This window comes from Ovis aries, chromosome 1, assembly GCF_016772045.2.
Source record: "Ovis aries strain OAR_USU_Benz2616 breed Rambouillet chromosome 1, ARS-UI_Ramb_v3.0, whole genome shotgun sequence".
Lineage (NCBI taxonomy): Eukaryota > Metazoa > Chordata > Mammalia > Artiodactyla > Bovidae > Ovis > Ovis aries.
The window spans coordinates 208,981,634-209,008,887 of NC_056054.1; the positions used below are offsets into that span (position 1 = coordinate 208,981,634).

At 41.1% G+C, this 27,254-nt stretch overlaps 1 protein-coding gene across 3 annotated transcripts in view; it reads right to left on the minus strand.

Moving 5' to 3' along the window:
- Positions 1–27,254, minus strand: part of KCNMB2 (potassium calcium-activated channel subfamily M regulatory beta subunit 2) — a 424,156-nt gene that overhangs the window by 58,448 nt on the left and 338,454 nt on the right. The window lies entirely within an intron of this gene.

A 27,254-nucleotide genomic window follows, 5' to 3' on the forward strand; every position in this document is an offset into this window, starting at 1 on the left:
AGTCTTAATCTCCTTATTTATAAAGTGGAAATACTAATGCAACCTTCAAAATATGTTGTGTGAGGATTAATTAAAATAAGTGATCTGGCATTATTGGCAGCCATTTATTTATATGTATATAAATGTTTATTTACTTAAATATTTGAATATATATAATATGCCAGATTAAGACCATTATTTTCACTGAAGGGATTTGAGACAAAATTCAGAGAAGTCATTGAGTACTGGCCTTTTTAAGTTGAAAGAGCTGTCAGAAATATTTTAGGGCACATGTCAATATTGAGACTTGGATAGTTTTTTAAGCTGCAGGTAAAAGGCAAATGGATCTAATTGTAAGAGAAAGTTTTACAATTCAAAATGCACTAAGCAGGCAAAGGAAAATATATTTTAAATTCTAAATCCTGCTTTGACCTAGTGGAAAAGCCTGTATTTAAAGATAAAAGGAAAAAAAAAAACTTTCAGTAATAGGAATAGTGACTCTTTTTTGATGGATACAGGTTGAAGGAAAGCCTATTCTTACTGCTTGGATTCTGTGGTGAAAGACTCTTACAAATATTAAACTAAATATTTAGTCCTCTTTTAAACCTAAGTTTTCACCATTGTCTGGAAAATGCCTAATGTCATAATAATTTAGTTACCCAGAAAGCCCCATAAGTAATATAAATACCTTGAAGAAGTTTGATTAAAGCCTCCCATTGCCTATGTTTTGTAGCATATAATATCTTGGGTTCTACATTATGCGCTAAGAACCTATGGGACTAAGATAAACCACCTAAGAAAATGAGTGACTGAGAATTTGGAATCCTATTTTTTCTTCAACCCACCTGCCTATCCCTAGATTGGAAAGAGGCAGCAAGGAACAGAGAGGCAGATGGAATTGTTTTTACATCTCACTTTCATTCCGTCCTTCCTTGCTCCGTGACATGGAATGAGTTAATCAACATCTCTGAACCTCAACTTCCCTATCTGTAAACATGAAGGTTGTTAATACCTACCTCCAACAACTGGAGGCAGGGGGAGTTGAGAGCCAAAGAAGAGGAAGACTTTCTGAAAAGGGCGATTGAATAGGCCCATTGATGTGGGGATATTGTATGGTGGCTGGGTGAGAGGTCAGAAGTTCTTGAAGTGGAGAGTCCATGCTCTATAACTGTAGTGTGAAGAGCTGTGAAAATCAAGTCTGGGAGGAGTTGATAATTGGTGCACTGGGGTTCATCATTGCCCTTGCCTTTTGCTTCTTAAGTATCAATATAAGATGAGCCTTTCTTTTAAAGTAGTGATTCTTGGTCCTACTCCCTTCATGACATTAACTTTCTTGGACTCCGCTGCATGGGCAGTACCAAGTTCTGAAGGTCAAGTTGCAGCATAGACTCTCAGTTATGTACTAACTTTGATGCTGTGCCATTCACAATCAACTACAGCACAGTGTGCCTTGACATGCCAGCTGAAAACTAGGGATTAAATTATAACGTCTCTCTTATGCTGGCATTGGTAAGGAAGAGTCCAGTGTCAGGGACCAGGAGTTTGAGTTTGAGTGCTAGCTACATGGGGGAGACATCCTAACTTGCTAGTCCAGACAAAGCCAGGTCAAAGAATGAAGTACAAGTACAAACTCTAACATTTAGGTCTATACTCAGATTTAAAGACTGGCTTTGGTGTGTTTCTGAGATTGGGACCATGGAGAACAACAAGCAGGCCTCCCCTACTCTAAAAATTTGAGATGATTTGAGGCTTGTTTGGCTTGATGATACAGAGAGAGAGAGCATGGAACAAGTAGGGAGACGTTTATGGCACAACTAAGATAGACCAGGAGGCAAGCGCATTCCATTTTTATTGGTCACTGTGTGACTCTCTGCCTTCTTCCTTATTGACTGTGTGGCTCTGAGTTGGCAATTAAGCATAACTTAGCCTGTTTCTTTATTTTTAAAATAAAATTATTGGGCTTCCTTGGTGGCTCAGATGGTAAAGAGTCTGCCTGCAATGCAGAAGACCTGGGTTTGATTTCTGGGTCAGAAAGATCCCCTGGAGAAGGGAAATGGCAACCCAGTCCAGTATTCTTGCCTGGGAAATCCCATGGACAGAGGAGCCTGGGCTAGTCCATGGGGTCGCAAAGAGTCAGACATGACTGGAGTGACTGAGCACACAGAAGGAACTCGAGTAGCTCTTCTTAATGGACTTATCTCAAAGCTCCAAGTTGTGTCAGAGTCAAGAGAAGACTCACTTCTTTGCTTCTGAAGTTTCTCATTCTATTTAAACTGATATGTAATGTCAAAGTAAAGCTCTTCTCAAACTTGCTTTTGCCATATTGCTTTCAGAACATGTCAATGAATGAAAATAAGCATGGCAAGCCAGTAGTAGCAAAGGAAAATTGTCATTGTTTCTTTTAAGGAACTGTGTAAGAGATAGGGAAATGCAGCTGCAATAGCTAGAGATAGCTGCCACTTGAGGACATCTGGCTAGAACTGCCCGTTATGAATCTTGGGCCAGGGAGGTTGTCTCAGATACTGGGGAATATGCTAGACCTTGAGTTTACACAGCACTGTTTATTGAGGTAACATGCTAACATGCTCAATCACTCAGTTGCGTCCAACTCTTTATGATGCTATGGACTGGCCCTCCAGACTCCTTTGTTAAGGGGTTTTCCCAGCAAGAATACTGGAGTGGGTTATTTCCTCCTCCAGGGGATCTTCCTGACCCAGGGATGGAACCCACACCTCCTGCATTAGCAGGCAGATTCTTTACCACTGAGCCCCCTGGGAAGCCCTTATTAAGGGAAGCTGGATGATAAATCAACCTAAGCTGATGGTCGGTTCAGTTGCTTAGTTGTATCTGACTCTTTTCAACCCCAAAGAGCAATGTTTAAGCTGATGTTAGTGATATTTACGCTTTATACAATTTACCAAAAAGAATCAATTTCTAGAAACTTCTACTTACTATCAACTGATAGGTTAAGCTCTTGTGATCTGAGACTCATAAGACCTTTAGAAATTATTCTTCTCCCTTCTATCTATTGCTTCAATCCCATTATGAAATTCTAAACAAGGAGTTATCTAATTATTGATTAAACAAAACAATTCTATTGGTGGGAAACCCATTTTCTCTGGAGAAAAGCCCTTCCATCGGTGGACATTTGTATCTAATGGAAAGTGTTTCCAGAATTTGAAATGGAGTCTATTTTCATAGAGTTCCACTATTGTTCCTGAGTCTACACTCTGGATTGTTTTCCAGATGTTTTAGTACAGCCGTATTATCCTGCCAATACTTCTTCAATATGTACTGCATTTTATTTAACTGTTCTTCACATGACATGACTCAATGTCTTTTTATTTTAGTCACCATCCCAGGCTATGCTCCATTAGTTAATGTTTCTCCTAAAGTATCACATACATCAGAATACTAAAATTTATTATTTAATAGCACTATACATAATTTAGTTGCTATAAAATCTCTATAAGACAGATAATCTTATTCCTATCTATTGATGAGGAAACTAAAACATAAGGACATGCAATAACTTGCTCAAAGTCGCAGAGCAGGAAAGTAGAGGAGACAGGATATGAATTCCAGCAGGCTACATTCAGAGGCTTCCCTCTTAAACAATGTAAAATTCTGTTTTTCTGATACAGTGTCATTTGGTTAGTGTTGAGGATGGCAAATCTATTACCTCCTTCTATTTACATCCTGAGATCACATTAAATTTTTGGCTGGGATGGTTGTTTGTTGGTACATATAGGAAACAAAGTCAAGAGTCAGATCCTGCTTTGCAAAGGCCATGAAGAGGTCCTGGGCTTCATCTTAAAGATGATGGAGTCCTACTACGCATTTCAAAAAACTTTCTATTTTGAAATTCATGACACATTTAAAAAATGAGAACAAGCAACATGATCATATTTATATACTTGAAATATTATTCTGAAGGTACAGTTCAGTTCAGTTCAGTCACTCAGTCATGTCCAACTCTTTGTGACCCCATGGACCACAGCATGCCAGGCTCCCTGCCCATCACCAACTCCCAGAGTTTACCAAAACTCATGTCCGTTGAGTCGGTAATGCCTCCACCATCTCATTCTCTGTCATCTGCTTCTCCTCCTGCCATCAATCTTTGCCAGCATCATGGTCTTTTCAAACGAGTCAGCTCTTCACATCAGGTGGCCAAAGCATTGGAGTTTCAGCTTTAACATTAGTCCTTCCAGTGAACAACCAGGACTGATCTCCTTTAGGATGGACTGGTTGGATCTCCTTGCAGTCCAAGGCACTCTCAAGAGTCTTCTCCAACACCAAAGTTCAAAAGCATCAGTTCTTCAGCACTCAGCTTTTTTAGAGCCCAATTCTCACATCTATACATGACTACTGGAAAAACCAGAGCCTTGACTAGATGGACCATTGTTGGCAAAGTCATGTTTCTGCTTTTTAATATGCTATCTAGGCTGGTCATAACTTTCCCTCCAAGGAGTAAGCTTTTTTAAGTTTCATGGCTGCAGTCACCATCTGCAGTGATTTTGGAGCCCCCCAAAGTAAAGTCAGCCACTATTTCCACTGTTTCCCTAGCTATTTGCCATGAAGTGATGGGACCAGATGCCATGATCTTTGTTTTCTGAATGTTGAGCTTTAAGCCAGCTTTTTCACTCTCCTCTTTCACTTTCATCAAGAGGCTCTTTAGTTCTTCTTCACTTTCTGCCCTAAGGGTGGTGTCATCTGCATATCTGAGGTTATCGATATTTCTCCCAGTAATCTTGATTCCAGCTTGTGCTTCATCCAACCCAGCATTTCTCATGATGTATTCAGCGTATGCGTTTAATAAGCAGGGTGAAAATATACAGCCTTGATGTACCTCTTTTCCCAATTTGGAACCAGTCTGTTGTTCCAAGTCCAGTTCTAACTGTTGCTTCTTGACTTGCACACAGATTTCTCAAGAGGCATGTCAGGTAGTCTGGTATTCCCATCTCTTTCAGAATTTTCCAGTTTATTGTGATCCACACAGTCAAACGCTTTGGTATAGTCAGTAAAGCAGAAATAGATGTTTTTCTGGAACTCTCTAGCTTTTTTGGTGATCCAGCAGATGTAGGCAATTTGATCTCTGGTTCCTCTGCCTTTTCTAAAACCAGCTTGAACATCTGGAAGTTCATGGTTCACATATTGCTTAAGCCTGGCTTGGAGAATTTTGAGCATTAGTTTCCTAGTGTGTGAGATGAGTGCAATTGTGTGGTAGTTTGAACATTGTTTGGCATTGCCTTTCTTTGAGATTGGAATGAAAACTGACCTTTTCCAGTCCTGTGGCCACTGCTGAGTTTTCTAAATTTGCTGGCATATTGAGAGCAGCACTTTCACAGCATCATCTTTTAGGATTTTAAATAGCTCAAGTGGAATTCCATCACCTCCACTAGCTTTGTTCGTAGTTGGCTTCCTAAGGCCCACTTGACTTCATATTCTAGGATGTCTAGCAAACACCCTCTTCCAACAACACAAGAGAGGACCCTACACATGGATGTCACCAGATGGCCAACACCAAAATCAGATTGATTATATTCTTTGCAGCCAAAGATGGAGAAACTCTATACAGTCAGCAAAAACAAGACTGGGAGCTGACTGTGGCTCAGATCATTAACTCCTTTTTGCCAAATTCAGACTTAAATTGAAGAAAGTGGGGAAAACCACTAGACCATTCAGGTATGACCTAAATCAAATCCCTTACGATTATACAGTGGAAGTGACAAATAGATCCAAGGGATTAGATCTTATAGACAGAGTGCCTGAAGAACTATGGACGGAGGTTTGTGACACTATACAGGAGGCAGTGATCAAGACCATCCCCAGAAAAAAAAAATGCAAGAAGGCAAAATGGCTGCCTGAGGAGTCCTTACAAATAGCTGAGAAAAGAAGAGAAGCTGAAGGCAAAGGAGAAAAGGAAAGATATACCCATTTGAATGCAAAGTTCCAAAGAATAGTAAGGAGAGATAAGAAAGGCTTCCTCAGTGATCAGTGCAAAGAAATAGAGGAAAACAACAAAATGGGAAAGACTAGAGATCTCTTCAAGAAAATTAGAGATACCAAGGGAACATTTCATGCAAAGATGGGCTCAATAAAGGACAGAAATGGTCTGGACCTAACAGAGGCAGAAGATATTAAGAGGTGGCAAGAATACATGGAAGAACTGTACAAAAAAGATCTTCAGTTCAGTTCAGTTGCTCAGTCATGTCCGACTCTTTGCAACCCCATGAACCACAGCACACCAGGTCTCCCTGTCCATCACCAACTCCTGGAGTCTATCCAAACCCATGTCCATCAAGTCAATGATGCCATCCAACCATCTCATCCTCTGTCATCCCCTTCTTCTCCTGCCCTCAATCTTTCCCAGCATTATGGTCTTTTCAAATGAGTCAGCTCTTTGCATCAGGTAGGCAAAGTATTGGAGTTTCAGCTTCAACATCAGTCCTTCCAATGAACAACCAGGACTGATCTCCTTTAGGATGAACTGGTTGGATCTCCTTGCAGTTCAAGGCACTCTCAAGAGTCTTCTCCAACACCACAGTTCAAAAGCATCAATTCTTCAGCGCTCAGCTTTCTTCACAGTCCAACTCTCACATCCATACATGACCACTGGAAAAACCATAGCCTTGACTAGATGGACCTTTGTTGGCAAAGTCATGTCTCTGCTTTTTAATATGCTATCTAGGCTGGTCATAACTTTCCTTCCAAGGAGTAAGCATCTTTTAATTTCATGGCTGCAATCACCATCTGCAGCAATCTTGGAGGCCAGAAAAATAGAGTCAGCCACTGTTTCCACGATTTCCCTATCTATTTGCCATGAAGTGATGGGACCGGATGCCATGATCTTAGTTTTCTGAATGTTGAGTTTAAGCCAACTTTTTCACGCTCCTCTTTCACTTTCATCAAGAGGCTCTTTAGTTCCTCTTCACTTTCTGCCATAAGGGTGATGTCTTCTGCATATCTGAGGTTATTGATATTTCTCCCGGCAATCTTGATTTCAGCTTGTGCTTCCTCCAGCCCAGCATGTCTCATGATGTATTCTGCGTATAAGTTAAATAAGCAGGGTGACAATATACAGCTTTGACATACTCCTTTTCCTATTTGGAACCAGTCTGTTGTTCCATGTCCAGTTCTAACTGTTGCTTCCTGAGCTGCATATAGGTTTCTCAAGAGGCATGTCAGGTGGTCTGGTATTCCCATCTCTTGAAGACTTTTCCACAGTTTGTTGTGATCCACACAGTAAAGGCTTTGGTATAGTCAATGAAGCAGAAATAGATATTTTTCTGGACCTCTCTTGCTTTTTCGATGATCCAGTGGATGTTGGGAACTTGATCTCTGGTTCCTCTGCCTTTTCTAAATCCAGCTTGAACATCTGGAAATTCACAGTTCACGTATTACTGAAGCCTGACTTGGAGAATTTTAAGCATTACTTTACTAGCATGTGAGATAAGTGCAATTGTGTGGTAGATTGAGCATTCTTTGGCATTGCCTTTCTTTGAGACGGAATGTAACTGACCTTTTCCAGTCTTGTGGCCACTGCTGAGTTTTCCAAATTTGCTGGCATATTAAATGCAGCACTTTCACAGCATCATCTTTCAGTATTTGAAATAGCTCAACTGGAATTCCATGAACTTCACGAGCTTTGTTCATGACCCAGATAATCATGATGGTGTGATCACTCACGTAGAGCCAGACATCATGGAATATGAAGTCAAGTGGGCAATAGGAAGCATCATTCTGAAGGTGGTGTTGAGGTTAAATGAAGCAGAATGAAATAATAAGCATGACATTAAATGGTGATGGCAATCACCCAAGCCAGAGCTGAAGGAATTTGGGACAACAGAGAATTAGGAAATCCAGGCAGTGTTTGGAAGGTGTAAGGTCAGGATGTGGTGGCTGGTTGGATGAAATGGAGATAAAGTGATGGTAAGAAGGTTTAAAAACCATGTCGAGGTTTCTCCCTGGGGAGTGTATGGATGGTAGGATCGTTAACTGCAATGGGGAATAGAGTGAAAGGGGTGGTGTTCTGGGACAGGGGTCGTGAATGGATTTGGGGGGAAAGTGAGGAAGGACTGAGAATGGGAAAGAAAACTCCAAGCACAACACCCAGGAGAAAGGGAAGCAGGCGCTGGATGCATGCAGAAACTCAGGAGGAAGGGCAGGTATAGACAAGGGGATAAGTCCCTGAGCTGCCCTTGATGTCTGCTTGTGTCAAAACTCAAGCAAAATGATTCTAATTTTCTTCATTGCCTTGTCAGTTGTAAATGAATTTGTATTTACATAAGGAATAACATGTTTGACAAGAGCCTTATTCATCGTTTCAAAATGTTCCCCACATACTCTAGCAGGGTGACCATTTGATATAAATGATATGTCTGATGATGGTAAGTGATTACCTCTCAAGAAAAAGAATGTCTGTTTTAAGAATCCAATATTTTGGGTATGAAGTACAGGAAATTTAGGTCTCAGTAAAGTACGAGTTAAAATTCTATTTTATTTAGTATGTGAGTCTTAGATCATTCCTCTTCAATACCCTTTCTAAAAAATGTATTCTCTTTATCTTTTAAACAGGTTTTGTAGCCTTTTCTTTTATTGAACCCTTCCTTTATATAATATTTGTTAAGAATGTACAAGGTATCAGATATTACACTATAGGTGAAGGCTTAATTTCCTGTTTTTGGCCAGTATCAGGAACATGGGAAGTCTTAAAAAAATCAACTGCATAAGCATAACAATGAACTTGGTGAATTGGCAAGAAATAGTAACTGGTGAACTTCTAACCATCTTTAATAACCTGCTTGTTCTTGTATGAATTGCATATTAGTTCTTGCTCCAAAAAGTCAAAGATGCTATGTCTCTGAACTTTGGATGCATTTCTGGAATCAGGCTGCAAGTATTATATGTTAGAGACGAAAGTGAGCCTGGTTCAGAAAGCAGTTCTATTACCTGCATTTGTTTGAGGATGGTTCTGGAAGACCTGTTAGCTCTTGGAAGTTGAAATCTTGCTATCTTAGAGAAGAGCTTCTAGACAAAATTAAGGCCAAAGAGACAAGGAAAATACTGAGATGGCAGACAGAAGGAATATACTTTTGACCTTTAAAATTGTCCTAAGTTTTAAAATGGCAATAAAATGTTTTGTATAGTTGTGAGCTATTGTCCCTACTTTGTGCTCATTTTGGATATATCCTTAAAGACAATGGGCTTCCCTGGTGGCTCAGATGGTAAAGAATCTGCCTGTGATGCAGGAGACCTGAGTTCAACCCCTGGGTCAGGAAGATCCCTTGGAGAAGGGAATGGCAAACCACTCCAGTATTCTTGCCTGGAAAATTCCATGACAGACCATGAGGTTGCAAAGAGTGGGACATGCCTGCACAAGTAACACTAATGACAATGAGGGAGAAAAGGATCGCAAAGCTGCTCCAAGTCTGAATGGAGAAAAGGAAGGTCCTGCACTTCTAGAATCAGTCCTTGCCTACACCTCTCCTGGACTACAAATGAGAGCAGAGCGTTTACAGTTCCACAGTGGATCAGAGCTCCTTTCTGTGTAACTTCTCACAGAGCTGCCATCTTGAATCACCTCATTCCCTGAACCGCTGGTCTTTTCCTCCTCAGACTCTCCATATCTAACCAATGTCTCAAGATGGAAACAAGGGGATCTAGGAATAAGGACCCAAGACTTTGTTGTGGATTGACTGTTTGTCAATCCCTATAATTTACCTTGAAATCCTAACCCCAAAAGTGATGATATTAGGAGATGGGACCTTTGGGAGATGATTAGGTCATAGAGTGGGAACCTCGGGAATGGGATTAGTGCCCTTGCAAAAGAAACCCTAGAGAACTCCCTCAGCTCTTCTGCCATGGGGTGATACAGAGAGAAGATGGCCCATCCACGAATCAGGAAGTGGATCTTCACAAGACGCCCAGTCTGTTGGCACCTTGATATTGGGCTTCCCAGGCTCTAGAACTGTGATAAATACATTTCTGTTCTTTATGTGTGAGCCACCCAGTCTGTGGTATTCTATTATACCAGCCTGAATGGACTAAGACATAGTAAGAGCTCTGGAGGTCTGTTTTGGTCTGTTTCCTATCCTGCTCACCCTTACTTCTCTTATTTTCTCTCTTCCCAAGGCTTAGTGTGAAGAAAGGTGTGGTAGTGAAGGCCTGGACTAACTGAAGCAGAAAATCCTGCCCTAAAAAAATGTTGAGTTAATATTTTTGAACAGAGGCACCCTGAACATTTGCTTTGTAGTGGAAATGAAGATTTAATGACTTTCTCTCTGTAAGTGAGACCCGGCAAATGGGGAACTCTTTACCTCATGCAACTCAGCAATTATTTCAGTAAAGGAAAATGAGGTATCATTAGCTTCCAGGTGAATGTGCCCAGTGAATGTCTAGAGTCCCCAGTGGGGAAATTGATCTGCAGAATGGATTAGTGAGAAGAGTGAGGAGGAAGAGGCAGTGAACACGCATTGTAGTCATTTCCACCACATGTACATTCTCCTCCCTGCATCCAGTGATAATCGTGTACACTTTTCTGAATGTAAGGGTGTTCTGTTCTGATAAACAACAACAACAACAACAACACTTGGCTGAACAAAGGACTGAAGCCTATTTAATTATTCTGAACTCAAATTCAAAAAGGGGGGAATAGTGGCCTGAGATTATTGAGCTTTTACTGCTATATAGATGTGATCACTCATGCAAATATGGAAAGGTCATATTGATTATAAGAAAGCAAAGAGAGGAGTAAAAAGCTAAGAATAAATAAAAGAAAATAAGAAAATAAAATGTGTTTCATAAGTATTAAGACTGGAAACTAGGACTCTCTAAGCCTGAGCGAAGGGAGCAGAAAGGGAAGGCCCTAGGCCTTTTCTCTTGCTCCTATGCCTCACTCAGAAGCGAGGCATAACTGGTGGAGCTGGGAGCCTGCCCGGGGCCTGAAGACGTCCTTGCCTGTGCCGGGTTTCCCTTTTGCATGTATGTAACATGCAAGAAGAACCAGCAGCAAAAAGTAACAGATTTTCTTTTTCTGAAAATGTCAACAGGACCCAGAGCTTTTGGTCTTCAAAGTGACAGAGACATATGGTATGGTTGCCTCTGGCTTTGAGTTCCCAAGAAACCACAAGGGGGTTCAGGACAGACCAGCACCATGATTTGGGTGGGCACATGAGATGGTAACCAAGGACCAAACTGAGCTAAGATGGAAAGTGATTCCTACCAGTTAGATAAGATACTTGACTACTCCTGTATGCTATAGTTCTTCACGATTTGCCTCAAACACATACTTTTTTGATAAGTATTTTTTGAGCAAATGTTATGTGTATGTAAGGCATTGTTATCTTTGTAAGGGAATTTAGCAAAGAATAAAACAGACTGGGCTTCCCAGGTGGAGCTAGTAGTAAAGAATCCACCTGCCAATGAAGACAATACAAGAGACATGGGTTTTATCCCTGGGTTGGGAAGATCCCCTAGAGGAGAGAATGGCAACCCACGCTAGTATTCTTGCCTGGAAAATTCCATGGACAGAGGAGCCTGGTGGCCTACCGTCCACGGGGCTGCTAAGAGTCAGATATGACTGAGTGCACGTGCACACATATGCACACATACAAAGATCTTATTAAACCAAATGAAATTGTAGATAGTCATTTTTGACCTGTGCAAATGGTAATTTCACATGGCTCAACCTAACACATTCAAGTGCAGATAAAGAGGTAAGATAAAGAAGACTGTACATATATCATGTCAGTTGGTGGTAAGCACCTAGGAGAATGTTCCACAGGGTGAGGCGGGTGATGCTATGGGAGGAGGGGGTTGATAACTTATTTATAGCAGTTAGGGAAACCTCGATGATAAACTGGTGTACTGGTACAGACTTGAGGTGATAAATGATTTAGCCTGTGGTTTAAGAGATAAAGAGAGGCTTCCCAGGTGACACCAGTGGTAAAGAACCCTCCTTCCAATGCAGGAGACATAAGAGATGCAGGTTTGATCCCTGGGTCAGGAAGATCCCCTGGAGGAGGGCATGGCAACCCACTCCAATATTCTTGCCGGGAGAATCCCATGATAGAGGAGTCTGGCAGGCTACAGTCCATAGGATTTCAGAGTCCGACAGGACTGAAGTGACTTAGCATGCAAGCATGCAAAAATAAAGAGATGTCACATTCAAGGCAGAAGAATGGCAAGTGTAAACACGCCGAGATGATCGTGTACTGTTATTTTTGAGGAACAGCTTGGCAGCAAAGCGAGTTTGGAGGATGTGGTTGGAGGTGAGTTAGAAAGTTAAGAGGCAACAGATCACTGTGGGGCTAGTGGGCAGTGGGCAGGCCTTGACTTTCACTCTGAGTGAAATGGGGAGTCGTTACAGGACTTTGAGTGCCAGAGAGACATGGTTCACGTAGATGTTGCTGGAGTCACTCTGCCTGATGTGCTGAGAACAGACTGCAGAGGCCAAGGATTGAAGCAGGGAGTCCTGTATGGATGTTGTAGCAACAGTCAAGAGAAGAGATGACAGACCCTTGGAGCAGCATGGTGGTGGTGGAGGTGCTGAGAACACCGTGAAGGTAGAGCTGGCACGATTTGCTGAGAGGTGACTGGGGAGTGTGTGGGGAGTGTGTAAAAACGAGAGCAGGCAAGGATGAGGCTGATTAATATGCAGTTTTGCTCGTATCAGGTAAACACATAAATTATCAAGCAAACAGATAATTATAATTTAATGAGTATGTATGCTCTTAAAATCTCTGACTAGATTTTGTGTAATTGTTTTTCCCAGGTGTGTCTGTTGAACTTATTTTTATGCATCTCTATTCATCTACACAGAGTAACGTTGATACCAATAAGACATGAAGGCTAAGAGTCAGACCTGTGTTCTGGCTCTGCCACTGAACAATGGTATAAGGTATCTTTTCTGGAAGCCTTAGCTTACTCTGCTTGATGAAGCTAACAAAACGAACCTGAAGTGGTTTTATGGTTACATACCACAATGTATGTAGAATTGTCTAGCAATAAATATTGCATGTAGATTTCAGTGATAATAACACATATATGGTCAGTATTGGCAGCCTTAGCAGTTCTCTGCAACACATTCACATATTTTACCTTATTTTAACTTCTTTCCCTTTTATACTGAGAACCATTTTATGGTGGTTTTTAAAAAATATTGATGAAAAATAATGGCCAGTCTGTCTCAAAAATTTCACTAAAATTTTGTAATACTTATAAATAAAAGTAATAAAGTAAAAGCTGTGTTAGGCCCTGTCTGGTTCCTTGCCCCTGCACAGTGCCAATCTTGGTCTTTACCTTCTAGTTTCTTCTGACTTGAGGCAGCCTCTCCTGATCAGAACTTTGGTGTTCAATATCCAGTATCCTCGATGCTCTGTCTCTTGTATTGCTAAGTCATCAAAACTAGGATTCTGCCTTGATTGTTCTCTCTCAGTTCCCACAGATGTAACCTAAATATTACCATTTGTTCCAATATGTGAACTGGGGACTTGCTTTCTTCTTGTCATAGCGTCTTTCAGAGCCTGGAGCTTGGTTCTTGAATACCTGCCTGGTGACCAGGACCCTAATACTAGAGCAACCGTAAGATTTACTGCCCAAATTGGAACACCTTTGAGAATGAATTGTAGAGCTGTTAATAATTATGCAGGGGCAACCTTATCTTTAACCATGTGTCTGGATTGGCATAGGGCAGTCCAGTCCACAATGACCTTCCCTTGTGGCTCAGCTGGTAAAGAATCGCCTGCAATGCAGGAGACCTGGGTTCCATCCCTGGGTTGGGAAAATCCCTTGGAGAAGGGAAAGTCTACCCGCTCCAGTGTTCTGGCCTGGAGAATTCCATGGAAAATCCATGGGGTCGCAAAGAGTCAGACATGACTGAGTGACTTTCACTAGTCCAATGTTTGGTGGTCATCCCAGCATCTCACTGGTACTATCTTACACTCTCAAATTGTCCTGATTTGGACAATAAATTGTATAACCTACCCAGTGAGTTACAGACAGATGTTTTTCTGTTAAATGCTAATTTACCAGAGACTAATGTTATATAATATATGGATCTGTTTCTAAATTGTACACGAGTCCATTTATGTAATTTTCTTATTCTGGCATCAATAAAGTTTTGATAACTACCTTTATGGTATATTTTTATATGTGAGAGAACTAGTGCATCATTTTTTCCCCGCCAAAAATGTCTTGGCTATTTATTCTTTGGTATTTATCTTTCCGGATGAAGCTTAGAGGCAGCTTGCTAAATTTATGTTTTAAAAATCTTAGGGTTTTGATGGCAATTTCTCTGAATTTGGGGATTAATTTGGGGAGAATCACCTTTTTTACCAAATCAAATATTTCCGTACTTTGTGCCTTCCTGCCTGGACTTCAAAGTATCATCGCTAACTGTGGATTTGTAATTCACATACTCTGTTCACCTTTTGGGATATCCTAGTTGTTGTACTTGTTGCCTCTGCCCATAGTCATTCTTTTCACTACGTACTGGGTCTCATGCCTTGCATAAACTGCACCATCTTGCAGGCCTTCCGCTGGATCAGACCCTGTTTCTACTCCCCCTACCACCACCTGCAGCAAGGAGGTCCTGGTCTTTTCCATTTCTCCGTGAGCTGATAAAAGAAGTGGATATTCAAGGACAAATGCAAGACATGATAAAAATATACTCTCATTAAGCCATGCAAGCTTCTCTACTTGTAGTAAACCTGAAAATGCATTTACATGATATATTCTGTAATGGGAAAATAATGGTCAAAAAATCAAATGGTTCCAAGGCATTCAAAATGCATTAGAGGCCACACATGCCAGGGGTGAAAAGCTAAATTGATAGGGTTAATTAAGGAAGGCGAATTTGGAAAACCGAAGGAGACTTTGCACTGCAAGTGGCAGGCTACATTTCAACATTTTCCTGCAGGTATGTTCAATGTTCACAGATCATGTAATTGTAACTGTTGCTTCCTTGGGGGAGGGATCGGTGGTGTTGTTGGGTTTGTTTTACTTTGAACATTAGAGAGTCCCTCTGGGAAACTTTGGATATTGCTGTCACCTTGCTGTTCAATGTTAGTACATCACTGGGCGTTCTTCCCTTTAGGCTTCACTTGTGTGAAAATAAATGTGTGAGAATTAGAGACATTGAATTTGATGAGTCTGGCTTAGTTTTTTATTTGCTCTGTAAACTAGAGATGAGATCCTTTTATTATTCTCCTTGTTTATATGAGGGGGATTCCAGTATTCTTGCCTGAGAATTTCCATGGACAGAGGAGACTGGCAGGCTACAGACCATGGGGTTGCAGAGATGGACATGATTTAGCAACTAAACCACCACCAAGACACAAGTCAGTGGGATAAATGAGGAAAAAAATGCAGAACTACTGCCTGAGAAATAATGCATACTCATTGTCTCTCCCTAGGAAAGGCAGAGCTCCGTTTAGAGAAGTAGAATGGCAAAGCAGGTATCCTGAGGGTAAAGCTTCTTGACCTTTTAAAATCCATGCCTCCTACAGTGCTTTTCATTCTGTTTCTTACTAGTCTTGTGTGATATTGTGATTTGTAATATAAAGTAGATATTTGATCTTCTTCCCCTTTGGCACTGAACTCCTGAACCCTTGGCATTTCCTAGTGACAGAGTAGTAAAGGTGTCTTTTGTTATGTTATTGATGTGACTTTTGGCACATGCCTAAGGATAAGGTGTGTGCCAAAACTTCCCTGGTGGCTCAGATGGTACGTCTGCCTACAATGCGGGAGACCTGGGTTCGATTCCTGGATTGGGAAGATCCCGTGGAGAAGGAAATGGCACCCCACTCCAGTACTCTTGACTGGATAATCTCATGCATGGAGGAGCCTGATAGGCTACAGTCCATGGGGTGGCAGAGTCGGACATGTCTGAGCGACTCCACTTTCACTTTCACTTAAGAATAGAGACTGGTTGCCAACTCTTCCATTAGAGGTTTGGAAATTTCAGACCTACCCCCCCCTTTCCTCCCAGGAGAGGAGATTAAAAATTGGATCAATTGCCAGTGACCAGTTGGGATTCTCTGGTGGCTCAGATGCTAAAGAATCTGCCTGGGTCAAGAAAATCCTCTGGAGAAGGAAATGGCAATCCACTCCAGTATTCTTGCCTAGAGAATCGCATGGTCAGAGGAGCCTCAGTTCAGCTCAGTTCAGTCTCTCAGTCTTGTCCGACTCTTTGCGACCCCAGGGACTGCAGCATGCCAGGCTTCTCTGTCCATCACCAACTCCCAGAGCTTACTCAAACTCATGTCCATTGAGTCAGTGATGCCATCCAACCATCTCATCCTCTGTCGTCCCCCTCTCCTCTTGCCTTCAATCTTTCCCAGCATCAGAGTCATTTCAAATGAGTTAGTTCTTCCCATCAGGTGGCCAAAGTATTGGAGTTTCAGCTTTGGCTTCATTTGTTCTAAAGAATATTCAGGACTGCTTTTCTTTAGGATGGACTGGTTGGATCTTCTTGCAGTCCAAGGCACTGTCAAGAATCTTCTTCAACACCGCAGTTCAAAAGCATCAATTCTTCAGTGCTCGGCTTTCTTTATAGTCCATCTCTCACATCCACACATGACTACTGGAAAAACCGTAGCTTTGACTACATGGACGTTTGTTGGCAAAATAATGTCTCTGCTTCTGAATATGCTGTCTAGGTTGGTCATAACTTTCCTTCCAAGGAGTAAGCGTCTTTTAATTTCATGGCTGCGGTCACCATCTGCAGTGATTTTGGAGCCCAAAGAAATAAAGTCTGACACTGTTTCCATTGTTTCCCCATCTATTTTTGATGAAGTGATGGGACCTGATGCCATGATCTTAGTTTTATGAATGTTGTTTTAAGCCAACTTTTTGGCTCTCCTCTTTCACTTTCATCAAGAGGCTCTTTAGTTCTTCTTCACTTTCTGCCATAAGAGTGGTGTCATAGTGGTGCATATCTGAGGTTATTGATATTTCTCCTGGCAATATTTATTCCAGCTTGTGCTTCATCCAGCCCAGCGTTTCTCATGATGTATTCTGCATATAAGTTAAATAAGCAGGGTGACAATATACAGCCTTGATGTACTCCTTTCCTGATTTGGAACCAGTCTGTTGTTCCAAGTCCAATTCTAACTATTGCTTCCTGACCTGCATAAAGATTTCTCAAGAGGCAGGTCAGGTGGTCTGGAATTCCCATCTCTTGAAGAATTTTCCACAGTTTGTTGTGATCCACATGGTCAAAGGCTTTGGCATAGTCAATAAAGCAGAAGTAGATGTTTTTCTGGAATTCTCTTGCTTTTTTGATGATCCAGCGAATGTTGGCAATTTGATCTCTGGTTCCTCTGCCTTTTCTAAATTCAGCTTGAACATTTGAAAGTTCAATGTTCACATATTGCTGAAGCCTGATTTGGAGAATTTTGAGCATTACTTTACTAGCGAGTGAGATGAGTGCAGTTGTGCAGTAGTTTGAGCATTCTTTGGCATTGCCTTTCTTTGAGGTTGGAATGAAAACTGACCTTTTCCAGTCCTGTGGCCACTGCTGAGTTTTCCAAATTTGCTAGCATATTGAGTGCAGCTCTTTCACAGCATCATCTTTTAGGATATGAAACAGCTCAACAGGAATTCCATCACTTCCGCTAGTTTTGTTTGTAGTGATGCTTCCTAAGGCCCACTTGACATTACATTCCAGGATGTCTGGCTCTAGGTGAGTGATCACACCATAGTGGTTATCTGGGTCATTCAGATCTTTTTGTATAGTTTTTCTGTGTATTCTTGTCACCTCTTCTTTATATCTTCTGCTTCTGCTAGGTCCATACCATTTCTGTCTTTTATTGTGCCTATCTTTGCATGAAATTTTGCCTTGGTATCTCTAATTTTCTTGAAGAGATCTCTAGTTTTTCCCATTCTATTGTTTTCCTCTATTTCTTTGCATTGATCACTGAGGAAGCCTTTCTTATCTCTCCTTACTATTCTTTGGAACTCTGCATTGAAATGGTTATATCTTTCTTTTTCGCCTTTGCCTTCAGCTTCTCTTCTTTTCTCAGCTATTTGTAAGGCCTCCTCAGACAGCCATTTTGCCTTTTTGCATTTTTTTTCTGGGGATGGTCTTGATCACTGCCTCCTGTATAGTGTCACAAACCTCTGTCCATAGTTCTTCAGGCACTCTGTCTATAAGATCTAATCCCTTAGATCTATTTGTCACTTCCACTGTGACAAATAATAATCATAAGCAATTTGATTTAGGTCATACCTGAATGGTCTAGTGGTTTTCCCCACTTTCTTCAATCTAAGTCTTAATTTGGCAAAAGGAGTTAATGATCTGAGCCACAGACAGCTCCAGGTCTTGTTTTTGTTGACTGTGTAGAGCTTCTCCATCTTTGGTGCAAGAAATATAATATAATTAATCTGATTTTGGTATTGACCTTCTTGTGCTGTCCATGTGTGTAGTCTTCTCTTGTGTTGTTGGAAGAGGTTGCTATGACTAGTGCGTTCTCTTGGGAAAACTGTTAGCCTTGGCCATGCTTCATTCTGCATTCCAAGGCCAGATTTGCCTGTTACTCCAGGTATTTCGTAACTACCTACTTTTGCATTCCAGTCCCCTATAATGAAAAGGACATCTTTTTTTTGGGTGTTAGTTCTAGAAGGTCTTATAGATCTTCATAGAACCATTCAACTTCAGCTTCCTTAGCATTACTGGTTGGGACATAGACTTGAGTTACTGTGATAGTGAATGGTTTGCCTTGGAAATGAACAGAGATCACTCTGTCATTTTTGAGGCTGCATTCTAGTACTGGATTTCAGACTGTTTTGTTGACTATGATGGCTACTCCCTTCTAAGGGATTCTTGCCAACAGTAGTTGATATAATGGTCATCTGAGTTAAATTTACCCATTCCAGTCCATTTTAGTTCAGAGAGGAGCCTGGCAGGCTACATAGTCCATGGGGTAGAAAAAAATCAGATACAACTGAGTGGCTAATACTGCTACTAATGGTTTAATCAATCATGCTGATGTAATGAAGTTGCCATAAAAAAAACCCAAAAGTATGGGGTTTGGAGAACTTCTGGATTGGTGAACATGGAGACGGAGGACAGTGGTACCCAGAGAGACCATAGGAGCTCTGTCCCCTTTCCGTATACCTTGTCCTATTCATCTCTTCCATCTGGCTGTTCCTGATGTCCTTTTACAGTAAACCAGTGATCTAGTAAGCAAAATGTTTCTTGATGAATCCACAGAAGGGATCTTGGGAACCCCTGATCTATAACCAACTGGTCAGAAATACAGGTGACAGCCTGAGTTTGCAACTGGCATCTGTGCTGAGTTGCCTGAGAGGAGGTTGCTGGAACATCCATTCTGTAGCTGGTCTGTCAGAAGCACAGGCTTCTGAGTGGCATCTGAATGTGAGAGACAGTCTTGTAGGACTAACTCTGAACCTGTGGAATCTGATGCAATCTCCAGGTAGATAATGTCATAACTGAGTTGAATTGTAGGACACCTTGCTGAGGTCTAAAACTGCTTAGCACCACCACCCTCCCCGCCCCGCCCCACCATACACACACTCCTTGTTTGGAAATTGAGTCCAGGAACCCAAAACACTTTGTCAACCTAGAAAATTCTGTCAAGTTTTACTTTTGATGATACATATTACAGAAAACAACAAAAAAAAATACTGAATATACATTTTTTTCAAACCATTTGTATATTCTTTCTTTGATTGGAGGTTGATGTTTAGAGTGTAGTATATAGTCTTCCAATTGCTTGGAAGATTTTATGACTTCAAAATTCTTAAGGGTGCTGCAGTTTTCATGATGGAAAGCATAGTGGGGAACAAACTAGTCTGGGGTGTCTGTGATGGTCTGAATCTATGGAGTTTGGGAAGGACAGGAAGTAGGGTCAGGCAGAAACTCATAAACTAAGGCAGCCCAGTTCAGTTCAGTTGCTCAGTCATGTCTGACTCTTTGCAACCCCATGGGCTGCAGTACGCCAGGCCTCCCTGTCCATCACCAGCTCCCAGAGTTTATTCAAACTCATGTCCATTGAGTCGGTGATGCCAGCCAACCATCTCATCCTCTGTCATCCCCTTCTCCTCCTGCTCTCAGTCTTTCCCAGAATCAGGATCTTTTCCAGTGAGTCAGTTCTTTGCATCAGGTGGCCAAAGTATTGGAGCTTCAGCTTCAACATCAGTCCTTCCAATGAATATTCAGGGCTGATTTCCTTTTGATTTCCTTGCTGTCCAAGGGACTCTCAAGAGGCTGCTCCAACACCACAGTTCAAAAGCATCAAATATTTGGCATTCAGCTTTCTTTATGGTCCAACTCTCACATCCATACATGACTACTGGAAAAACAATAGCTTTGATTAGATGGACCTTTGTCAGCAAAGTATTGTCTCTGCTTTTTAATATGCTGTCTAGGTTTGTCACAGCTTTTCTTCCAAGAGGCAAGCATCTTTTAATTTCCTGTCCCCAGTAACTATCTACAGTGATTTTGGAGCCCAAGAAAATAAATTCTGGTTTTAAGCCAACTTTTTCACTCTCCTCTTTCATTTTGATCAAGAGACTCTTTAGTTCCTCTTTGCTTTCTGCCATAAGGGTGGTATCATTTGTATATCTGAGGTTATTGCTATTTCTCCTGGCAGTCCTGATTCCAGCTTGTGCTTCATCCAGCCTGGCATTTTGCATGATGTATTCTGCATATTGGTAAAATAAACAGGGTGACAATATACAGCCTTGATGTACTCCTTTCCAAGTTTGGAACCAGATTGTTGCTCCATGTCTGGTTCTACCTTTTGCTTCTTGACCTGCATACAGATTTCTCAGGAAGTAGATACGGTGGTCTGGTATTCCCATCTCTTTAAGAATTTTCTGCAGTTTGTTGTGAGGCACACAGTTAAAGGCTTTGGCGTAGTCAATAAAGCAGAAGTAGATGTTTTTCTGGAACTCTCTTGCTTTTTTGTGATCCAACAGATGTTGTTGTCAATTTTATCTCTTGTTCCTCTGCCTTTTCTAAATCCATCTTGAACATCTGGAAGTTCTTGGTTCATGTACTGTTGAAGCCTTGCTTGGAGAATTTTGAGCATTACTTTGCTAGCGTGTGGGATGAGTGCAGTTGTGTGGTAGTTTGAACATTCTTTGGCATTGCCTTTCTTTGGGGTTGGAATGAAAACTGACCTTTTCCAGTCCTGTGGCCACTGCTGAGTTTTCCAAGTTTGCTGTCATATTGAGTGCAGCACTTTCACAGCGACTGGGGCAAACTTGCCTTAGAAGAGGGACTACCACTGTTGTGGGGAAGCAGATGACTCAGGCATCAAGGTTGGAGGTCCAGGACAGAGCAGGTGCTTAATAAGGGGTTACTGAAAAATCTCTGAATAAACTTTTCTAGGTTAATCTGTCTGTACTTAGATTCCTATCTGCATGCAGATAGGAATAATGGAGGATTATCCTTCCTGGGAAAAGAGACTTGGCAGGAGCCAGATTGAGCATCAGCCAAAGTGAACACAGATACTGCAGCCTGAGGTGAAGCAAATGATCAGATCAAAGGAGAAAGTGTCTGGACAAAAAAAGTCTTGTCTGATGGATTGGCCCAATGTGGAGTGTGTGTGTATGCATCTTCTCAGGGCTAAAGAGACACAGACCTGCATACAACCTCAGGCACTGGGTCATAGATATCAGTTTGGTCTTGACTGAGATTTTTGGGTGAGGAGGAAGAGAAGGTGCATGGGGAACAGTGGTCCTAGCAGTGGCCCCTGATCCTGAATCTAAAAATAAAACCTAATCTCTAGTCCTACTTACAAGGGTTGTAGATAGATTAAGAGGATATTTCAGGCACTGGCTCCTTGTACAGCAAGTTCCTACCTTTAACATTTATTTGAGTTTTACACAAATAATTACTTTTAAGACTTTGATGTGTGCTTCTTTTTGCAATATATGGTGAGACATGGCAGAAATAAAATAATAAATATAACAATCAAAGATAACAGTGCAGTTGTCACAAAGCAGTTAAATTAATTGCCAAATCACTATTATAAAACATACTTTTCAGTGGAATCTGGAAGAGGGAGATGTCAGGGAAGGTGAGGGGAGATTTTATATAGGAAGTGGGATTTGAGATGAAACTTTATGTTTCAATAACATTTGGAGAGGAAGAGATGAGTAAAGATACAGAAGTAGATGTGGAAAGAAAGAAAAGCCTAGGTGTATTGTAGGGAGGTTGTGTTGGGAAAGGAAGGAAGGAAGGAAGGAGAAGAGGACAGAAGAAGGTAAAGAATATTTGGATAGCAAAGATAAGGGTAGTTTGTGTCTTAGAACTGCCATCTTCTCAGTAGAAAGAGGGGAAAGTGCATTTAGACATGAGAGGAGCAGAGGCAGGATTGAGGGCTTAATGAACAGGGAGAAGGCATAGAATAGGAAGTTTTGAGGGGCTCTCTCTGGGGAATAGAGAACAGACAAGTGATTAATGAAAGCATTTCCTTGTATAAAACCAGAAAGATTACAACTTCAGCCTTGTGCCATGAAAGGTGAGCATGCACACACCCACCCACCCACCCACCCAGATTCTAGCAGAGCAGGTCTAGAAGCCTGACTCAGGCTTCTTTTGCTGAAGAGGAAGTGGGTGGAGTTGTGGGTGGAAAATTGGCGACAGGTTGTGTAGGAGGCAAGTTGAATCTTGTTTACTAAAGTGAATGTCCTTTTCTTATCACGTCTCAGGCTCCCTTTAGAAAAATAAGAAAAGGTAGAATGTAAAAAGTCAACAAGAAATGGGAGGCGGGTTTCTTTTATAAAACAGAACATGAGCAAGGTTGTGACAAGTCTCCACTCAGCCCATCTCTTAAGGATGTGGCTACAGTAGTTAGTAGATGTCAGGCATCTCTTTTCAGTGTATATTTGATAACACTTGTGAGGGTCTTAGTAGCCACAGCAGTGCACTTTAGGAAACAAAGAATGCACTCCAGAGGTAAATCTCTGGTCTCACACTCTAGGATGATTATTTTTCTTTGGTGCTTGCTTAATAAGAGGGCATGACCACCATTACCTGATTAGCAAAGTGTTATTTGTAAGCACTAGAGTACAATTTTAGTTGGATGTACACACACTGTAATTTAGTCAGGATTCCCGTACTACATTATTCATTCCAGATGTGAGAGAAGAACAATAAATACGCTCTTTCTTTTTCTTGCTGTTCTAAATTTAGTTTATTGTTCCCATTGATTGATTTTCATGGAGTCACATGGAGTATTATGGTTATCTTAGACTGGTTCATTTATCTGAGTTAAATGGTTATTTATACATGCTTTGCTTCGATGTCCATTTTATCCTATGGCTAATACAATGCTCTGGGCCAAGACAGAGATTTTATTTGTCATTTTTTGTTAAAGTTTAGCTTCAATATATGCATGTCATTCTGGGTGATGCAAACCCAGGAAGAGTCCCAGCACTGATAATGTGGATAGTTCCTGCATGCACATCAGCCTTGTGATGTTCTACATTGCACATTAATACTCAAGATAGTGCTTTGATCCTCATTCCTTGACCCTAAGAGGTAATATGTTGTGATGGTAGGGTATTAAGGATGTCTGTGCTTTGGGTCACAGTTCATGAAAAATCAGTTTGTAATTCAGTGAATTTATTTACACGAAGATTCAAATATGCAAAAAGCATTTGTTTTTAGCAAATGGGAGTTAGATTTTGAGTTTGATTGGCAAAATGGTTTGATGAAAAGAGCACTAGGCTATGCGTCAAATAGTGAGAATTTAATTCTTCATTTACTGTCTAACCTTGATCATTTACTTTTCTTGAGGCCTGGTTTCCTTACCTATAAAATAATCCAAATGATGACTTGCATTTTACAGTGATCCCATAGTTTAAAATGAGTTTGGTATCTGTTACTCTATTTAAAAGTGACAATAACCTTGTGAATGTCAACTTAGTCGTGATTAGTTCCATTTTTCAGATGATAAAACTGAGGCACTAAGGGGATTTCCAAGTCATGCTGCTAGAATATAGAAGTATAACATGATCACTAGATTCCTACTTCCAAATAGAACATATTCTCTACCATTCCCCAGTGGGGTTTTTGGTTTGATTCCCTTATAAGAAATTGCTGAGAATCAAAGGGTATAATCTAGTCTTCCTCTCCCCCTCAGCCACTGACTCTCAGGGTCACACCCTTAATTTTTTATCATCACCAGTAATTGCACCATCTTAGAAATCTTGACTTTGAGAATCCTACTCCCTGGTCAATAAGTACTGTTTTGAAGCTTATTTATTCTAAGAGTCTCTCTGCAACAAATTCTAATCTTACTGAGTCCCTCATCCAGTGACGCTGCCTTAGTTCATTATCCATTGACCTCCCGTCTCTTCCCTCTACCTCTGAAGTTACCTAAACTGAGTTCATGGTCTCTTACTATGTCCTCTCCCCATGCATACATGCTCAGTCTCCACTCCTGTCTGACTCTTTTTGACCCTATGGACTGTAGCCCGCCAGTCTCCTCTGTCCATGGGGATTCTGTAGGCAAGAATACTGGAGTGGGTTGCCATTTCCTTCTCGACCCAGGGATCGAACCCACGTTTCTTACGTTTCCTGCATTGGCATGCAGGCTCTTTACCACCACCGCCACCTAGGAGGCCATACTCGTTCCCCGTAGAACTCCTTAACTCCTTTGCCTCGCGTTTCCCCTCACTTTTCCTTCATTGTGTTTGTCAGACTAAACTCGTGTTAGTGAAAGCAGCATCCTTTTTTTTTTTTTTTTCTGTTTCTGTGAAGTGACAGCAACCTTTACTAAAGAAAATCACAAAGGCTGATGTACTGGTTTCACATTAAATAATGACTAAATTTCAAACAGCATCAACCACCACCTACAGTTCCCTAGTGAGTTCAATTTCTCTCTCTTAGAAACAATTCAGATCTTCACCTCTCTTGTCAGACTTCCCAGTTTCCAGTTCCCTAACATGATCTTGCCTTTCCCCCCTTATCTACACATCTGCTGGCATCTGTTCTCACCTTTTCTGTGTTTCTTCATGGAGCATCTGCCCTGCTACAATTCAAGATTTTCCCCTTTATTCTCACTCAAGATCCTCTTCTCTCCTATTTTTGAAATAGTCCTCTCCTTAAGTTATTCTCCACCTCCCTTCCTCTTACTTGATCACTCCAATCAGCAGGATTTTGGAATCTTCCATATTAAAAAATTATTTCTTGGTTCTCTAACTCCCATTAATTAACTCCTTATTTCTGTTTATCTTCACAGTAAAACTTTTCAAATGAAATGGGCAGACCTATGGTTTTCTCTTCTTCATTTCCCATTCAGTCTTCATGTACTCCAATTGGATGTTAATTCCCATCTCTCATTGAAACTTCTTGTCAATGTCAATAATAATTTCTAATTATTATTAGAAGTAATAATTAATAATAAAGATGATAAATAAATAATAATAATAAACGTGCGACATCCAGCATATAGGCTTTTATTCTAAATTCACCTGAGCTCTTAGCAACACTCAGCACAGTTGAGTGCTGTGTTTATTTCTGGATCAATTCTCTTCTCTTGGATCCCATAACACCGCACTCTGGTTTTCTTCTGTCTGATTGTTTCTTCTCTGTTTTCTCAGGTGGCTCTTCAGTCTCCATTTGTTCTCCAAATGTTGAAATGGCTTCTCAGTCTTTGCTTCCTAGATGACCTTATCCAGTTCTACAGCTTTAAATGCCATTTATAGCTAAGTTAAGTTAAGTCGCTCAGTCGTGGCAGACTCTTTGCGACCCCATGGACTGTAGCCCACCAGGCTCCTCCGTTCATGGGATTCTCCAGGCAAGAATACTGGAGTGGGTTGCCATTTCCTTCTCCAGGGGATCTTCCTGACCCAGAGATCGAACCCAGGACTCCCGTATTAGAGGCAGACGCTTTAACCTCTGAGCCACCAGGGAAGCTAAGCAACTCCCAAATTTATAGCTAAGCAGCTCCCAAATTTATATCTCTAGATTTATCTCCTGAGCTCCAGACTCTAGTTTCTCAAGTCAAAATTTAAGAATAACATTTGATCCCTTTCCCTGCTCTACCATGCTTTCCCATATCCAGATAAGCTCCACATTCTATTGTTTCTATCATCAGTGTATCTTTCTAACCAGTTTTCTTCTGTTACTACTACTATAGTCATGGTTTAAGCGATCAACATTTATCTCAACTGGACTGCAGTAATAAATTCATTGCTGGTGTCTCTGCTTTCTTGATGTTCCTCTTACCATCTACGCCTTACAGCAGTTAGAAAGATATTTTACAAGGGGAAATTAGAATAGGCCTTTTCTTGTTTTAAATCTGCAAATAGTTTTCCGTTGGTCTTGAATCTGGACTCTCTATAGGCCCTGTGTGGTCTCTCTACCATTATCATGTCCCACGCTTCTCCTCTACCCAGTCTGCTGGACATGCCACGCCTCCCCAGAGCCTTTATATATGTTGTCCTCTCTGCCTGGATTGCTCCATTCCTGGCTCTTACCTTGGTTTAATCCTTCTTGTCTTTTTGTATTCAGATCAATATCATGTCCCTGGGGAAGCTTTGAGTCACCACATCTCTAAGAGGCCACTTGCTTTTCCTCTTTTCCTCAAATTGCTTTCTACCATTAAATTTTTTTGTTGATCATCCTTCTCAAAACATAAACTGGGCTTCCCTGATGGCTCTGATGGTAAAGAATTTACCTGCAATGTGGGAGACCTGAGTCTGATCCCTGAGTCAGGAAAATCCCCTGGAGAAGGGAATGGCAACCCATTCCAGTATTCTTGCCTGGAAAAATCCATGGACAGAGGAACCTGGCAGGCTACAGTTCAAGGGGTCACAAAGGGTCTGACATGACTGAGTGACTAAGACTTTTTCAACCAGAGAGTCAATGTATTTTTTGTACAGCTTTTCTTCAGTACTTGTTTTTTCCCCCACATCTAGTAGGCTCTCAGTAAAAATGCTTGTTGAATGAATGCATAAACATGACAGAGTGAAACTGTCCATTGTGCTGTGCCGGTTAACACATTTTACTCTTCACAGATGAGCAGAATTATTTTAACAGATCAATGGCACCAGTGGTGTGTATTGGGTTAAAAAAAAAAGTTATAATGATAAGCCATATTGACTATATTTGCCCTGCAGTGGCTTTCCTGCCCACATGAAGAACTATCTTGCTTAGCAGACTCAAAACTAGAACTCATGTGATGTGGCTAGACTGTTTGGAAATGTTGACTCAGGTAAATAATACTGTTAAGAAAGATTTATGGGGAAATGGCATTGCATAGGATGAATATACTTTTATTTCTTCTGAG